Raw genomic sequence first — 5,694 nt, 5'->3', positions numbered from 1 at the left:
TATTGTCATACTAAAATTCCAACATTACTTGAAAACAGATTTATTTTGCTTTTGCAAATAGAGAGTCTTTAAAAGATGACCACTGAAAATTAAAATTCTGTTTTGACTTTCATCCTGGGTCCTCTCTAGGAATGGATTTAATAGAATGTCTAAAATTAAATTGTTATCACTGAGTTTTTCACTCTCTAAAACTTCTGATGAAGAGATAGCTACATGCTGAGATATGAATTGCATTTTATACCTTTGAAAAAATTTATGACAGCAAAAGAAGACATAAATAAGGAATCCACACTCTCGCAGTGATCAATTTTACTTGCTTCAAACAAGCATTTAAGTTTACATCACTGAAATTCAGTCTACACTAAATTAATTTACTGGGAATGGACATTTTCTGAAATCTTACAGATTGCCAGTTGGTCAAGGAACTAAAATCTAAACAAAAACATTCAATTGGATGGAATGTTATTGTTTTGTATAGGAAGGACTTGAGAAATAACTGAGAAATCGCTCTACAGCTGTGAAGGTTAAGTGGTTTTATCTGGTAGCAAACATAGAAGATTCCTGAATTACTTTCCTCATTTGACATCGTTAATAGAGAAACACATTTTTGATAGCATGTATGGAGACTAGTGAAGTGCTATGAGGAGTATCTGGGTGCACCTATTGCTGGCAGTTAGAAAAGTATATACCCTTTAGATGTTTGAGTCAGCCTTAGCCATGTGACCACAGCTTTCCATTTTTGTAAGGGATTGTTCTCTCTCTAATATGCTTTAAGTGTGGTTTTCTTCTACATTGTAAGGTTGCTCTTAAACCTAGAAAGATAATATAATGTTTTCTTTTCAGTTATTTAGGATTCATCATGAAATCAATGTCTTTTTGACAATGAGGTTAGGGGAATAGGAATTTGAGCAAGGTGTTTGTTATGTCTTATAAATAAGACATAAGAAGCTGGGATCACGTAATCCAAAATTTACATGTAAAAGTAGTAGATTAACAAATACAGACAAGGGAGAACACAGGGGAAAAAAGTCCATCAATGAGTTTCCTAACATTGTCCTAAAGGCCAGAATTTTTTGTGTTCCACTCTAATACACTGAAAATTTAACCAGTGTTCATGTGACAGAACTCATGTATCTGCCTGTGAGTGAAGGAGCTTGCAAGCATAGGAGAGATTTGTATCATGGGATTTCTGTAAGACATGTTCCACATTGGAAGAATAAGAATGAAGAAAAACTATCTTGAAGGTGAGCCAGCACTATAATGAATGTGTATCTTGCACTTTATGAAGCCAGCTGTTAAAATAAAAAATTATAATAAAAGATAATTTAAGAAATATTTGTCAGTTATCAATTTCATCTTTCATTATATTATTTTTTACTAGAAAAATATAACAATCTTTGACACCAAGTAAGTCTCCAGTGTGTATTCACTGTAAGATAGAGTCTCAGACCCACAGAATCTTCTCTCTAAAAACACACAGGGTCGAGTAAGAAAAAGAGGTAATTTGGCTTGTCTGACATTAAGTCAGCTGCAGAGAAGAGGGTGGGACTGGAATTTCAGATAATATCCAGTGGAATATGATGCTTCTTGTGATGTTTTGGAAGTGTAACCCTTCTTTAATCACCATTTTTTTTCTGTTCTTAATTGACTGAGGTTTTCTTCTCTGGTGTCTATTTCTTTCATCAGTGTACAACAGGACATGTCAGTCCAGTTCTGTGCCTTTGCTATATATGGTTGTCATGGATAGTGTTGCCTAAAAGAAAGGAGAAAAAAAAGGAGAAAAAAGACTCCAGGCCAAATTACGTAGGAGATAAGATAAGGGAGCAGAAACTTTAATGAGCCTCCAGGACCCGGGAATACAAACCATCGCATGCGCCTTCCGACCCAGGTGCTACAATTTATAATGATGTCCATCCAATCCCTGCTTGTCCACCCCCCAGTTCTGCCCTGTTCCACCCCTCGGTACACCCCTTCAGAAACTGAGTCTGAGGGAGTTTGGGACCCCTCTTTCATCATCTTCATCCTCCTCTCCCCCCGTTGAGTCCTTGGAGGCCTCCAAAGTTGCAGGCTTGAAGGTCGTTGTGCCTATCTTTACATCTCCCGGGGTGCAGACATTAAGGTGCTTTCTGCAATTCCACATTGAAAAGAGGACTAAACAGCTAACGGAATTTTGAGGGATTGATATGGGACGGGGTTTGGTATGTGCAACCATTAAGCTACTGGAAAATACTGGTAAGAGATATAACACCGGGAGAAACATAGTACAGCTACATTTAAAATCTACATTCACTACATAACTACTTCTAAAGTCTATAAAAATTAAAAAATCAAAAACTCTAAGGCATCAATTGCTATCAGGATGGATTTTGTGCTCAGCATAAATAATTGACTCTTGCAGAAGACATCTTCATTCTTATCTGTAGAATATTGTCGGGCAATGATGCAAACATCAATGTGTGAGAAAGGAAATGGCAATCATTTCAGAGAGAGCAACAAATCTCTTTCAAGGATGTAATATCCACAGTCTTCAGTCCAATTCGGTCCAAAGAGAAGCCATTCTCACTCATGTTTTTGTCAAAATGCATTCTGAGCTGAGAAAGTTAAAGCTAACAAAATCTTCCAATCCCTTTTGAAATATTTGTAGCCCCAGTGCTGAATAGTTTTGTCTTAAACAGCACCACCTGTTAGGTATAGAACAGAAGTATTTCTTCTAGATCTGCTGACTCTGCATGAGACGAGTGGTCCAGCAACTGCCAGCGAGCTAGATGGAAGTTTCAATAAAACCTATGCATTCATGGAAGTGTCTTCTCAGTCTTTACCTGTGCAGCCTGGAGGCAGAGACTTTATTATTTATATTTGATTTATGCTAGAACACACAAGCCTGACTGACACATACGGCTTGTTAAGTACTGTAAAATTTTTTTTCTTATACACAATGATCAAGAGAGAAAAAAAAGCTTTATCTCATAAATAACTGTGGTTCTGTACAGAAATGACTTTTATATGTATGTATAAAAATATATAGAGTCACCTGATTAAAAGCTCTGATTTTCAAGCATTTTGGGACATAGTAGAATAAATTACTGCAGACATCTAAAGGGCTTAAAGATCCCTATGCAGGAACCTGGAGTGTGCAGGACTGACTGTAAGATTATTAAGTATCATGTGAGTGAAAGCAGTGCAATTTATTGGCACAGCACAAGGACTGCAGCAAAAAGTTCTGACTGTATATTCTCTAGCACTCAGGTCACAAGTTGAGATTTGGAAAGATTTTCTTGAATTAACTGTTTCTTTAACAAAGAGAATATAGAGCAGAACATAATTTCAAGACATACTTTCAAAAGTAATGCAGAGACCTGGGCATACAAGGTATATGCTGGATACTCAGTGTAGTTATGTAGTGGAAAAGTGCATCTTCCTAAGAGACAATCTGTACACTGTAAAACAGGTTTAGCCTTTGAATGTGGAATAATTCCCTCTGCGTATCAGAAAATATTCTTGTGTCAAGAAAGAATGAGCACGTGGAACTTGACCAGTAAAAACTAGAAATTTTATCACCTTTGTTTTTGTAGAATTTTTTTATATATTTAGTTGTGAAAGTTAGAAAATAAAAAGGGGTTGAAACCTTCAAACTACACACATTAATATTATACAAACACTAAAGTTCTAAAGCCTAAAATACTTTGGACTTAGTTTTGTTTTATCTTCTTACATTGATATAAACTGCAAGAAAATTCAGTGAGGGTCATTACTTCATTCTTTTGTCAATTATCATTCCAGTTTTGTGTTTCTGTTCTCTGAGGGTGTTTAACTAAAACTTATTCCTGAAAGATTTTTGTCTCCATTAAATATTATGAGATTCCCACAGCAATATCACAAAAATACATTAATACACTTTGTTATGGGATCCTTAAATCATTTCATTAGTCACTTTGGAAAACTTTTTTTTATACTTATAAATCATCCAAGAACCTGTGTTAAAGAGCAAACTGCTTAAACACAACTTTCTGGGGAGTAATAAATAAATTTATAAATTTATTTTTTATTTAAGAAAAGTAGTTCAGAACATAAAAACAAATGTCGGGAAAAAAGTATTATTCATGTTATTCAAAACAAAATTGTTTAGTTGGGAGAGTCTTGGTCTGCATTATATTATAATGCAGTCAAAAAATGACCAAAAATCTTAAAAATACAACTGTTCTCCTGTCTGAAGCCCCGAGGAACGTAGATAATAGTAGAAGCATTGGCTTTAGATTTTTCTACCTGTCCATATACGTACTAGTACTGAAGCACTCTCCAGACTGTGTGGATGGAAGAGCTTTTGCTTAGTATGATAACTAGTATTCTTCAGAAGTTGCCTGAAATTTTCTTCTCTTTTTTTTTTTTTTTTAATTTCTTTTTTTCACCTCTTCTTACAAAGCTCGGAGGATATCCAGATAAAATGAATTGGACAATTCTTGGTATCCAGTTCCCATGGTAGATGCTCTTCAAAAGATCTCTTGTTCCAAAGCCTCTAACTTTGCTGTAGATTATAATATATGTATATACAATTTTTCAGTATATTCTATGGTTGGAAGTAAATGAAGGGCCAACTTACTGCTGTCCAATTTAGATCTGATTTCCAATAATTTCTTTAATATGGGAGTGGGTTTTCATATACTAACCCCTGTATCTTATGAGCAACTTGAATATTTTGGTTTATTTCGTACAGTGCCCTCATGAGAAGGAAGAAGAAACTTTGAAATATTGAGGTTGCAGTCATTTATTCCTAAAATCATCAACAATTAATTTTTAGCATTGAAGCAGGCCTGAAATACTAGACCATTCATTCATAAGTTAAAAATTCCATTAGGTCTGCATCTGAACTATGATTAAAAGGTACCCTTTAAATACATTTTTGATTTTCCCTCAGAAAAGTACACAGAGCTTGCTCCCATAAAGACCAAACACATAAATACATTTTTGATTTTCCCTCAGAAAAAGTACACAGAGCTTGCTCCCATAAACACCAAACACATAAATAAATTTTCAAAGGAACCACAAACAACAGTCTCTAAAAGGGCTGCACAGTGAATTATGTGACAGGATTTACTTTGGTTAGTTTGTTTAATTTTTTTTTCTCTATTGACTGTGTCTCCTGTGGTTTCCAGTTTCCCTGTTTCTCAGATATAGTGTGAAATCATCAGCCAGTTACACAGACTATCATTCAAATGTATGACTAGTTCAAGATAAATAGTATAATTAAGATTCTCACATTGGAAATCTTTATTGGAAAATTAGTTGATGCTGAGGGTGTATCTGCCTGTGAAAGGAGTAAAGATGTTTGCTAAGTGATCAGAATGCCCATTATTCTAAAAGTGTCGAAATGTCAGATACCATAAAATTTTCCTTAGAAGAGCTCATTCTTATAGGACATTGATTTAAAAACTTTTTCTTCTCAGGACATCAGAGAATAAAGGTTTAGAACTTTTGTTTCTCTTTGATAGATTTTCTGTTCATGAAGTTTCTATTTCTGTGAAAAATTTCCCAATGTAGCACTTCAAGCACTGTGGGAAATTTGCTGGAGTAAAGAGAATTTTGGGTCATGCAGATTGCTCTGATGAAAGATTAGGTTTTTAAATGTTATCATTATCACATAATATATTTGTGGTACAGCAGAGAGTCAGTATCAGGTCTTGAAACTTGCACTCTAAT

This window comes from Chiroxiphia lanceolata, chromosome 1, assembly GCF_009829145.1.
Source record: "Chiroxiphia lanceolata isolate bChiLan1 chromosome 1, bChiLan1.pri, whole genome shotgun sequence".
Taxonomy (NCBI): Eukaryota; Metazoa; Chordata; class Aves; order Passeriformes; family Pipridae; genus Chiroxiphia; species Chiroxiphia lanceolata.
Note: the sequence above shows the minus strand (reverse complement) of the source record.